The 10,222-nt window shown below is 37.2% G+C and overlaps 1 long non-coding RNA gene across 1 annotated transcript; it reads left to right on the top strand.

The window, feature by feature from the left end:
• Positions 1-334: 334 nt before the first annotated feature.
• LOC110362875 (uncharacterized) lies at positions 335-10,222 on the top strand. Its single transcript, XR_010475688.1, has 3 exons — positions 335-542; positions 1,488-1,581; positions 9,639-10,222. It is a non-coding gene; the product is annotated as an uncharacterized LOC110362875 (long non-coding RNA).

Raw genomic sequence — 10,222 nt, 5'->3', positions numbered from 1 at the left:
ACAGATGCAAGTGTGTACTCCATGAGAATAAAAATTCCACTTTAAATAAATAAATAAATATTTTCAAGCATCAAGTCTACTTGCCAAGTAATATCATGGGTTCAGATTTTATTATATAGTTGTAAAGTCCTAATACAGAGGTTCTGGGGTAGAAGTGTTCACACAAAATTATCCATAGAGATTCCAGCAGTGCTTTTGGACTGGTGGGATTCAGCGCTGAGAGACAGGCTGGCACAGGAGCTTCCTACCGATCACAGGTGTGAACGTGCCTTGGCAACACCAGACTCTGCTACTCATCCTACCGTCTTGTAACAGACTGGCATGTATGAGCAAAGATCCTAGTGCTGTCTAGTGTTTAGCACGATTTGCAGTGTAGTTTTGTTTCTGTATTACTCAGTGGTAATAACAATATAAGCTGATTCTTGTCTCATGCAATTTGTATTGATCTTTTCCCCGTCTTTGCTTTCCTTCTTCTCCCACTCCTATATAGTGTGAAGATCTTTCTCTTATACTATGTGTCTTCTACTGCAGACATACAGCAGGTCAGTACAATGCATTCTTCAGGGCCATTTTTTTTTCTTGACTACTGAATCACATACTAACTCTTTTTGAATCAGTGCTCTTTCTGTTTTGAATAAAGTTTTAAAAGGTTTATTCCGAAGCTTGCATATAATACTTGTGCCACATTCAGTGTTGACAGTCTTACCAGGGTTAGAAGTACAATAATCCACTGACATAAATAATTTGGAAATAAACTGACAAATATACCTGTTTTGATTTCTTTTGTTTTAGGAACTGACTGAATATTTTTAGAACATACCTTGTTTTCTCTCAGACCAGACTTGTTTGCAAACTCCTCTTTCTGCTACCTGGTCAGATGAATGAGTACCATTTGGTATGATTTCAATGAAAAAGTGGAAACCATTGTCTCAACTTGCTTCTTTCTTCTAGAGCTGTGCTTGTGAAGGGCATTCTTGTTGAAGAAAAATGCCATAAGGGTGCCCATGTGTACTCTCTGTTGAATAAATTCTACTTTAGGAAGAAATATTGCAGTACGATATCATAGAGCATAAAAATAACTCCTGAAGCATGAAGTGCTTGCTTAGTCCACCCACACTACTCATCAGAGGCTGGATTAGCCTCCTGCATCATCCTGACACTTTTGTCCGACCCAGGCATCATTGACATGAGCAGCTAGCAGTCTGCTGTGTCACAAGAGCATAGAAGTGTTGTGACAAACCCAAGTGCCTGGCCAGAGCACATCACCGATGGGCACCAAGGCGCTAGACATGTCCTGTGAAAGGCTCAGCCAGTAGCCATGGGACTGCTGCCCAGGGGGAGGGCATCTGGGAGAGCTGACAGTGACTAGTGATCTTGATTTTCAAGAAACTGGTCTAATTTAATCTTAAAACTCACCAGTGAGAGGGATTTTTACATTGCTGCATCAGGCAATCTATCACAGTGCTAAGCTCTATTTTTTGTTACAGAGGATTTTCCACTGCCCCCTTGCGGGGGAATGGGCCCAGCTCCCAGGATTGAGCAGCAGTCCAAGGAAGGTGGATGTTGCCTGAGTGGCACCAGGTATGATGCTGCCTTTGGACTCTGGCACTGGTATTACAGGGAACTTGTGGGCACGACTCTGTGTGGGAAGAACTGATGCTCAAAATCCATATGAGGTTGTTTTATTTACATCTCTATGGCAGCTCACTTGGGGAAATGCATTTGAATATAATTTTTAAGCCATTTTAGGATCAAAAATTTTATTTCCACACCAGCTCTTGAAAAAAGAAAAGTGCACTTTTGTTACTGATGAACATATACAGCCTCCCTCAAGGGAAAATAAGGTTTCTTTTCTTGTGCCTGTCCTTTGTATTAAATGCTGGATATGAATTGGAGAATGTGCCAGCCAAAGACTGTGCTGAAGTGAAACCCAGTGTAAGACAACTCCCATCTATTTAAAGTATTTAAGATAATTCAAGCCTATCTGTTGCAATGAAGCAGTAACATCTGTACTATATTCAGCATGAGTAAAAGAAGTGTTCGTAGACTTTTATATTAACTCCAGCAATCTGAGTTTTGCATTTATGTTCTTTTATGTGCTTTTCAGATACTGCAGTTGTTGTTTTGGGGGGGATTTTTTTGTTTGTTTGTTTTTTCATAAAAATCCATGCTTTCTGGTCAATGAGATTAAGCGAATTGACACAAAATAAAAACTAATTAAATCATGTAATTAGAAAATGTTTATCCTCAGAGAATAGATTATGAAAAATGAAAATAAGTTAAGTCAAGATGCAGACAGAATAATAATAAATTATTGCAAATTTGGCTGCCAGTAGCCAGCTACCAGCTGAGTCAAGATGTACCCTCACCTCCTGTTTGCTGCCTCTGAACAGCAGTTATGGATTAAGCCTGACAGTGTGAAAATAAATGGGAGAGTGTAGCTAAAACCACGTGTTTATCCAGCCTGGTTGTACTCTATGCAAGGCAAGTCTGATACAATTTAATAACATAAGAGAAAACTTAACACCATCTTCAGGATGTCAAAATATGGATGTATGCCCTATACCAGTGCTGCTACAGTTAACTTGATGAATTTTAAGCTATCTCAGGTTTTGAGTTTAGCATACATAAGTCAGTGGTGCAATAGGAATAATTTTCAGATACAGAACTGAATACCTGTACGTATATACGGAGGGAGTATTCAAAACTGTTAGTTATCATACAATGGAGGGAAGAACCAAAAAGAAAGCATTGGGACAGCAGGTCTTCCTTCTCATTATAGGTTATAGTGTGCTTTGTTTAAAGAAGTTTAGGAATTAAACCTGTGAATGCATGGAGAGACCAACAATAAATTAAAATAGCATTTCCTTACCTTTTTTTTTTGTTGCCCTTTTGAAATGGGAGATGTTTGTTACAGACCCTCTGTTCTTCATTACATTTAAACAGAGCAAACTTGGGATGCCTTCATCAACAATAAGGTTATCTTTCTATCACTCATTTAATATCTTCATTAGTTACTGAACCTGTAATTAAAGTAACATCCTACCTTGTAGGTCTGGTGACTTTTTGTTGCAGAACCCAGTCAACTCGCACAGCAAAGAACATATGGGCCTGACTGTTGCCAGTAGCACTTTTCTCCAATGAGAGAAAATTTTAAAGTTGCAGGTGGGTTTTGTTGCTCTGTGTAATAAATACTATCGAGATATCAATCATGAGTTAAGGTAACCTTTTGGGCTATGTAGAAAGAATCCCCATGGCCTCTCAGAAACTATTTATCATTCTTATCAAGAGTGATTTTGACCTAAATGGATTGTTTTCTTGTGCTACTCTGTCTTTATGCCCTAGTCCATCTTTAACATACACTGCAGTGCTATCTGTTCTTGAGAGTGCAAAGACTTTGATAAATATACTCCAGTCATCACTGCTTTTTCATACTAGATATCTATTGATTCTTATAATATCAACTTTCATGACTTGCATCATTTGTTAGAATTCCTCTGTTTAGTTTTAAAGGCCATCTACATTGATATACAAACAATTCTGTTCTTTCTCACTAGTTTCTTTCAGCATTCTATACAGCTCCTTTTATTGATCATATCTGCCTCAGTTCACAAAGAACATGCCCCAGTTACTCCAGTTATTCCATGAAGTACCACAGGACTGGGTCCAAAACTCTTCCTTTGTACTGAGCAGAGTGAAATGAAGTGAGTAGGTGACATTCCTAAGCCTAGTTTCCAGATATCCTGTAGAATAGGAGGCTATGTTTAATATAGAGAAGGCAGTAAGTACTTTTTATCAGAAAGGAAAGGAATGGCTTTGCCTTGATCTATTTCAGAGATGATCAAAGAACAGATTAAAAGGCCTGAAAGCTCTGTTCAGCCATCATTCATCTGTGTGCTGTATAACAACTGCCATGCTTCCCTCCTGCCTTGCTGTCAAAGATGTAGACTGGTAGCTCATCTCAGACCAGCTTTTTTCTCTTGTGATGCTGCTGCTTCCCTCACCATTCACATGTTTTCACAACTCCATGCACAAAAACTAATAGAATTTATCCAGTAGCAAGTGGGTATGCGCTTGATGTTAAATGAAATAGGTGTCCAATAACGGGTGCAGAACTTCCATCAAATATAAGGGCTGTTTTCTTGACGGATGAAGGCTCTTCTTCACACATACACTTGGATGGAAGTAAGGAGGACAAGGAACAGGGAAGATCTTCATTGAAGCAAAATTAATGCAATTTTACCGCATAGCTTTTCCTGTAGTCAAACAACAGGAGTTCAAGTCTTGTGCAGCAATGAGAAGTCTGTCATTTTGGAGACCATCAGGGAAATACCTTGGAATCTGGCATTATAGAAATAACCCTTAGCTGAGAGGATACACAGCAAACATACCTTTAATCTGTTTAAGAACAGGACAACTGAGCAGCTATTCTGTATGTAGGCACTCCACCTTCCATTTAGTTAATCCGGCTTATTGGCCTGCTAAAATGATTAAAATTAATAGAAGATGATTTTCCAGTACTATTTTGTATAATAAATTGCCCTAAAATAAATAAATAACTTTTATATATATATATATACATATGTACATACATATATATATATATATATATTTAACCACCAAATATCATAATGATTGTTTTTCTGGAGTTTGATGTATGGATGTATGAGGCATGAAACAATATTGCTAAAATCTATTTTAACCAAAGGAAATTAAAATGTTACTATTGTTAAATGCAATATTTTATTAACTTTTAGAAATAGTCCTAATTATTGAGAAGTTAGGTCAGGTCTTCCACTTTAGTTAAATACTAATATCTTTTGCTGATGTGAGAGCTGATAATCCTGTTTTCTTTGTCACATTTATGCAGATTACAGATGCGTTTATAATTTGATCAAAACATCTGTTTCCAAAAAACAAGTTAAAAAGGAGTATCATAGATACTAATTCAGTTGCATTGTAATGAGAGAAAGAAAATCAAAACCAATGAGATCTACAATAGAAACTATTTCATAAGTTTAACACTTTTTCCCTCTGCACTCATTATTCCGTGGGTGGGAAAAGCACTTCTCCAAAACAGATTCTGATCTTGTTTTCACTTTTGGTGAAGAAATTTCTCCGAAAGAAATCTGCTAAAGTTGCAAGGAGATCAAAACTGACAAAAGGTTGAGGGCAGAAAGTGGTGAATAACGGCATTTCTCCAGAAGAAAAGGGAAGCACAGGCAAACCAAGATGCTTGACTTGATCAGTACAATGTGATGATTTGCCACTAAAGAACAAGCAAAAAAATAAAAATAAAAATTCCCCTGATGGAGCTGTTCATGGCTGCCATGGTCAAAAGAAAATCAAAATATGTTCTATTGACAGGTTTTTCTTTCATCTTTTTAATGATATTAAAGGAGCCACATCCTTCTAATTCCAACTGGGATAATCTTCATGTACTTCATTTTAGTTTAAAGAAGCCCTAAGCTTGGTTCACTGGGATCATGGGTCAAACACTAAGCTGAGTACAGAGCAGTCCACAGTTTAGAGAATAGTCAGTTAATTACATGTTGTCTCAAATTATTTTTTTAAAAATCATAGTTCTCTCTTGTGTGAGAGTACTACCCTGTCTGAAACTCTTTTTTCTTTCTGCACAAGAGTAGAAAAGGCTGAAGTGGCTGGAGTCTAATATCTCACTTGATCTCTTAATAAAAAATTGATATGGTCAAAGTTATGCCTCTCCTGGTAAAAATATGACAAAAGCTTTTGACAGGGAACAGGCGAGTTAAGAAGCAGGAAGACCCAAGAGAGACGTGGGAGTTGGTGGGGCTCCGGTGACATGCACTTGTAAGAAATGTTCTGGAGCACGTTCACTTGTTAACCGTGTGAAATTGAGCTGGTGTAGTATTTTCAGGTCACAAATCAGAAACCTGTAACTACCTCAGAGAACCAAGAAAGGTCTTAGAAGAAAAAAAGCATTTGATGAAGACTGTTGAAATGACAATCTAGTCCTGTGTGCTATATCCAAGACAGTGAAGGAAGGTATGAATGCAGCATGATGTGTAATTCAGTGTAATAGTCAACATTACAGAAGGTGAATGATAAATTGGACCTACACAGTATGGAGCAGGGAACAGCAGCCAACACTGAACATTGTGAAGGGATCAAATATTGTATGAGATAATTATCTGAGCAGTTTTCAGGTGGATATAATGCACTGTTCAATTTATTGGGAAGTTAGATAATTTGAAGAGCATATCCTAGAAAAGCACTGGTAACAATAGACTGGCAGTTAGACTTTTTTATTTGAACAATATTAGGCTGAACTAGCACCTCACCATTTTACTGAGCAGTGGCCTATTGTAAGTCACAGATTACAGCCCAGAGAAGAAAAGAAATACAAATAGTAGGATTTATAGAAAGCAAACAGTCATTTTGCCTATTAAGGGAAAGTCAAACTCAGTGCAATGTAAGGATGAAATCAATATGCTATGACTCATAAATGTAATGGCAATATAAAGGAAATATGGGATGATTTGAAGGTGAACTCACTACAATGATCACAAATACGGGATGATTTGAAGGTGAACTCACTACAATGATCACTTTATTTTGAGCACAGTAAGCAGGCTGGTGGTTTCAGCAGCAAAGATGAGAAGTTTATAAAACATAAAACTCTCAAAAGCAAAAGCTTTTTATTGGGTCACAACACAAAAGTTTTGGAAAGAAAAAAATGTCAGCCATGCATTGAATCTTCACTGTTCTGGATTTCAGTACACTCCTTCATCTTGAACTTGTGTCATATTTTGGGAAGAACTGGACTATTAATACTTCCTTCCTGATTGATTTATTCATAAAAAGACTGATCATGATTCCTACTGTCCACAGGAATTCTGTGCAAATCAAGGCATGTAACTTTCTTCCCCATTATTAGGAATTTCAAAAGGATAATCTATCTGACTTCTTTTTTTTTTCCCTACCCTGAAATGCAAACCCAACAACCACATCATGAATGGTTCAGGGAATTTTACTTCACATGGACTTTAATCTGGTCCTTGGGACTAAAATCCCATTAACAGCTGGTGTTTCACCACGTGAAGCAAAGCACAGTAAGTGAGGAAAGTCAGTTCATATACATATACATACAGGTTTTTAAAGATTGAAGTACTTAAATTAATAAAGATCTTCAGATAAAGTAAATCAAATAATGAAGTAAAGACCTTGAGATCTTGAGCTACTCACAATCACTGAATTCCATGCTTCTTCTTTATTTGAAAAGGTTAGCCTCTGCTAATTCCTTTACAGGAATAAACAGTTGTGACATCTGAATAATCTGGTTTTAAAGGTAGCATTCTAAATTATAATATCAATTTTATATTTTTTAAAAAATTATTACAAAACAGACTTAAACTGTAACTCCTTGTTCTTGCTTTTGAATGTCTTTGTTAACAAGAATAATATTCTTATTTATTTGTATCACAGCATACAGGGGCCCTACTTATGGATTGGGGAATCTGTTGTGCTAGTCGCTGCAATAACCAGAAAGAAAAAGATGTCCCAAGTTGCATAACAAATACAAGCCACTTGTTGATATGTGCAGAATTTGAAGATGATAAAAACTTTAATTCCCATCATAGGTAAACTTTGTACAGTCTTACATGCAGTCTTACCTTTGCTAAGTTTATTGTGGGAATAGTCTTTTAAGGTGAGACTAACAGGAAAATAACAAAAGATACATCTCTTTGAGGTTTGGAGGGTTTTTTTTGAAGGAGACAAAATCTCCTTATGTGTGTTTGTTCGGCCAAGCGGAAACTATAAAGGGGGAGTGAGCAGCATATAAGCAAAAGGTACTTATTTCTTCCTGAAAAAGACTATGGGGAAAACCCTGAAATGGCCTTGCATGTGCTTTGTAAAAAAGGACCTCAAGAGTGTGACAAACAGCACGAGACAAAGAATAAATGTGTTTGTCCCAAACTCCAGTAAATAGCTGAACAAGCTGAGATCAGAAGCTAATCAGTGGTGGCACTTGATGTATCAGTAGTTCATGTGAAACGACGAGTAGGAGGAAAGGCCATAAAGGCATGACAGTCAGGTTATCTGCAAAGTGAAAGAAATGGGGGAAAAAAAATACAAAGAGAGGAAAAGAAAAATGCTTCTTGCAGAAGCATTTGGGATGTCTGTCAGTAAGGCAAATCTGTACTTTAAAATCTGCAGAAAGATGTTGCAGATATAACATGAGAGCCCAAAAAAACTGCGCAGATTTAGTATGGTTCACATAAATACAGAGCTAAGAGGTCCAAGCCCAACTGGTATCCAGATAAGGGATCTGAGCAAGGAGAATGCAAGATCAGTTCTCCTGGGTCCATTTAGCTCATGGTCCTGTTGCAGTTCCTCTGGAAGAGAAGCAATATATTAATGGAAAAGACAAGGGTGAAATACTGACCACAGGAATAACCTGGGGAGATGCTGGAACATTTGGAGACAGGGATAGCTGACTAAGAAAGTGCAGCTAAGCCAGGCTCCTGTCGGACATGTCTTGCCTCCTTCAGTTTCTCACAAGTAAGACTGCAGCTTGAACAGAAAGTCAATAGCTCGCTCTTCCCTATCCCTTTCCCAGATGATCTCAGAGGAAACTGTTGCTCTGCAGCTCCCTAAAGGATTGCCCAGTAAAATCAGGAAATACTAAACTTCAGAAATATGTTGTTTCTAAAAGCTAATAGAGGAAAAAGAAAAAACAAACAAACAAAAAAAAACCAAAACACACCAAGCACAAAAAGAGTTTCACACACACTATAAAGAAAAAGACAGAGATACTTGTTTTCCTATCATTGCAGGTCACTCTTCAGTGCTTCATCTTGATATTAATAGATCCCTCAACAGTTAACTTAGCCAAGGGAGAGGATTCAGATCAATCCTCCTCACTCCAGCCATGCCTTATTCTAAATCAATAATGGCTGATGAATACCTCTGCCAAGCTCACAACACAGACACAATGGAAATCCTGCTCTTTTAGAAAGTGTCTTTAAAGCCCTTTGGATAAGGGCTGCTTTACTGCTTCGCTGCTAAGTCTCAGCAATGAAGCTGAATTTGTGATGATGCTGCCATTCTGCAGGAGCAGCACTGCACTAGTGACCTGCACCTTTCTGTTCTTTGAGGATTCAGCAAGAGCTGTTTGAATTTGTTCCCAAAAATTCTATATAGCTTTCATCTTTAATAAAGTGGGGTTTTTTTGAGTTAGACTCTGCTTTCAGAACACATGCAACTTTGTTTTTCAAAACACTTCTCTGATAATTTGAGATTTTTCTTTTAGAGTTTTGCAAGCAATATGAGCTATCTGAATTAAAATTAAGTTGGGGGTTCGTCTTTTGCAAAAACTATGAAAAATTAAGAAGTTAGAAAGATCAGTTGGATCTTGCAGTTCAAATTCATAAATCAAATCCCTTAATTGCACTGGAGCCCTAAAAGAAGAATCACTTTTGTTAACTTGAAAGATAGGGTGCACTTTTTTGAGAACTCAGTCCTTTTTGATGTAGATAGTCCCAGTAAAACTATGCCTGATTCTAATCTACAGTAGCATTGTCTATGACTAAAAATTTTTTACAGGATGCTTTTTCAAAAATCCCCAATAATTAATAGTAAATATCTCTTTTCAATAGCACGTGAATCTACAACAATAAGATCAAACTGAAGTCACAGGCATACCAATCTAGACTACGCAACAGACTTGGCAGTTATAAGTACAGATTTATGGCTGGAAGGATGCATTCTCCTTGAAGCTGTTTGTGCAACCTACTTATCAGAAGAAAGAGATTTCCTGGAGATTCTCTTTAATTAGCCGGAACAAGCCATTAGTAAAACAAGCAACTAAAACCGTAAGTATATAAGCTATTAGTCTTCTAGCATAGCTTATTAAAAAATAATTCAATATATATCCTAAAATTCAATAAGGGAGTGGCCAGGTTCAGGAATAACTGCTTCTAAACGTACACAACGTTTTTAAGAGTCTAGGAAGGGAAAAGTTAACATTCTGCCAGTAAAGATAATGAGAGCAAAGACATGATCCACGTTCATGTGGTTTCTGTCCCTCCCTTTTTAAGCTTCTGAGAGGCTCCACTCAATTCTGTGCCTATTAGGAGTAATCATCACTGCAAATGATGTTATTTGTCATATTTGCTATAGGTCATCAATAGAATGCAATACCATTTCCAAAAAGTTTGAAACATACCTATTTTACTTTGAC

This window comes from Columba livia, chromosome 12 (assembly GCF_036013475.1).
Source record: "Columba livia isolate bColLiv1 breed racing homer chromosome 12, bColLiv1.pat.W.v2, whole genome shotgun sequence".
Lineage (NCBI taxonomy): Eukaryota > Metazoa > Chordata > Aves > Columbiformes > Columbidae > Columba > Columba livia.
The sequence above is the reverse complement of the archived record's forward strand: the minus strand, read 5'-3'. Positions and strand labels throughout refer to the sequence as shown.